This window comes from Penaeus japonicus, unplaced genomic scaffold (genome assembly GCF_977035675.1).
Source record: "Penaeus japonicus unplaced genomic scaffold, GWHDUDI00000001_assembly GWHDUDI00000022, whole genome shotgun sequence".
NCBI lineage: Eukaryota > Metazoa > Arthropoda > Malacostraca > Decapoda > Penaeidae > Penaeus > Penaeus japonicus.
In genome coordinates this window covers 38,151,201-38,153,700 of record NW_028234424.1, presented here as the reverse complement: position 1 = coordinate 38,153,700, position 2,500 = coordinate 38,151,201, and the positions used below count along the sequence as shown (strand labels likewise).

At 40.6% G+C, this 2,500-nt stretch overlaps 1 long non-coding RNA gene across 4 annotated transcripts in view; it reads right to left on the bottom strand.

The window, feature by feature from the left end:
* The window catches only part of LOC147469393 (uncharacterized), a 430,550-nt gene extending 428,154 nt beyond the window's left edge, over positions 1-2,396 (bottom strand). For all 4 annotated transcript variants that reach the window (XR_015192102.1, XR_015192103.1, XR_015192104.1 and 1 more), the window contains exons 1-2: positions 2,287-2,396; positions 1,231-1,761 (exon numbers count right to left, since the gene is read on the bottom strand). This is a non-coding gene — a long non-coding RNA (uncharacterized LOC147469393). The remainder of the gene's footprint in view (positions 1-1,230; positions 1,762-2,286) is intronic.
* Between the last annotated feature and the right edge of the window lie 104 nt (positions 2,397-2,500).

The window sequence follows — 2,500 nt, the reverse complement described above, 5'->3', positions numbered from 1 at the left end:
TATAAATAAAGATGATGTTCCATTACCAGAGCTATTAATGTAATGATAATAGTTTAATCATTTATGCTGTACACTAAAAATAAATATAAAAAAAATCTGCGTGCAAGACTTCAGGAACAAATACAAAATATTGTAATCTTACATAAAATATGGCATCCACTTAGAAAAAAAAAATCATCAGGCTGCCAGCGTGATACATCAGTAATTTCTTTCTCTTTCTTTTTTTTCTCTTTTTGAGATGCGTGGCGACAGATAACTCCTTTTTTTAAAACTAATCCAAAGAATAATACTTCGACTCCTCATCTCCACCACGGACCACAGTCTCTGTCTCTTGTAACCATGCAATTCGTTTAACTAGACCAACTGCCGGATAAAGAGCCAACGAATAAAATACCTCGTTAAACGGTCCCGACTTCGTTCTAGGCGCACGACAATACGTTCATAACATTAAATAAATGTCTAGGGATGATTAGCTTATGCAAAGGTTTAGAATGATATCACATGTGCAGTGTATCTGGAATGACAGATAACAGACACCCATACGATGGTACACTGCACTTTTTTATCGCATGTGCGGTTCCATAGTAATAACTGTAACGGACAGGTCGTGTCTGTGATGAAAGTAGGTTGCTTAAATCAATCAAAACATTTATCAATGCAAGGTTTAGTCACTGACGCACAATAAACGCGAAAACGCCCATAACAAAACCCGCAAATTCTGACAAAAAGACATATGGTGACAAAGCAATAATTGTTTTTGTTTTATTTTTAAAGTAAGAGAGAAAAGGGATGTGTATGCAGGCCGGGCACACGCGTACACACAGGTCGACCTGCCTACCACCTTTAACCTTCCTGACTGCCGTGTGTAAGCGGCAGCAACTAAACTCAAACTAATTTTTAAATCCGGCCCGTTTTCAGCCCCTTTTATTTCTCAAGCACCTCATCATTTCATTGAGATACATCTTTCCAAAACTAAAGATTAATAATAACCGCGAATGATTTACTCGAGACAATTCATTTCTGGAAATTGTCACGCATACAGCACATGTCAATTAGATCCACGTTTTTTTGTTGTTGTTGTTTTTTCTCTCTCTTAAGCACATGCAATACAAACAATAACTGCACCCACTAGAGTTCCAGACCTACCAAGACCTTTTTATCTTATAAAACATCCTCCCAAACACTAACAAAAAATACATAGAAGTGCAACTCAACAAAAGGTCTACTCACATTGGATTGGAGGAGTTCCAGTAGATGTCCGGCAGTGTGTTGCAAACAACTTCAAGTGGCAGTGACTTCATCACTGCCAAGAAGAGCAGAAAGAGCTCAAACCAAGGCATTTTCACTGTATAAAGGATGAGTGTGATGCTTGAGAACCTGTGGATGAAACTGGCGGGTCTCACTTCAAAGGACACGTACCAGTAACAGATTTTTTTTTAAGTGGAGGCTTTTATTCCTTTTTTTGGATTTAAACTGATCTTAGTTGATCATTTGTGTAACTGGTAAAAAAATATATCAATCTTATGCGCGTTATCCACCAGGATATATAGATATATTGATATTATTTCTATCTATATCACCACTAGGAAATATTATTTAAGCACACAACACTCTCAAGGTGATTGCAGTTGATCACCCGCTTGAATTATTTCATCTATCATCACAATAATCAACAACTTTTGTATGCCGGGGCACCGAACACTTTATCTCAAGATTCTCCGTTTGGAAACACTTGTCGAAATTACCACTGAAAAAACACTTCTGAAACACCAAATTTTGAAGACTTCAAAACACACTCATTGGCTTGATGTCATTAATGGATGAGGGAAGGCAAGGGGGAGAATGATCATGGATTGAGATTGACTACCTTGTCCGATCGAAAGAGTACGTTAGAACGGATAGGTCAAGTGGAGCATAAAACGACTAACACGTCTGTGAGTGCGACTGGCGACTGTCGGTGTGCTAACCTACCTGTCTGCGACTTCACTACCTACGAATCAATAATCTTCGTACAGATCTCAAATATCTTTCGCTTCACCACTCATGACTTTGCCAAGCACTAATGACTGGAGTATCCGACACTCCTGGGGCCAACTACCGAACCGAAAAAGGTCACACACACAGCGACTTTGAGCTCGGCTTGTAAAATTGATTCACATCACATCAAGATATTTGTGATTCACTTTCGATTCCCAAATCAGCATCAAAGAAACACTTTATATTAGCATGACAAGCACTGCATGATGCAGACATATATCCAACAACATATAACAGATGACAACGCACGGTAAACCCGCAAGATCCACTCGGAACACACACGCGCGAGCAGCGAGTGCGTGAGGGTAGGGGGAAAGCGCACTATGCTCCTACTCGCACGATGGCTGAACCCGGTCTGAGCGTCGACCTGTCGGAGGACCCTCGCGCTGCGCCAGAGCCACCTGGTGGTGCCCAGCCGCACACACACATACGCACACACGCTCTCGTCGCCGACATCACTTTT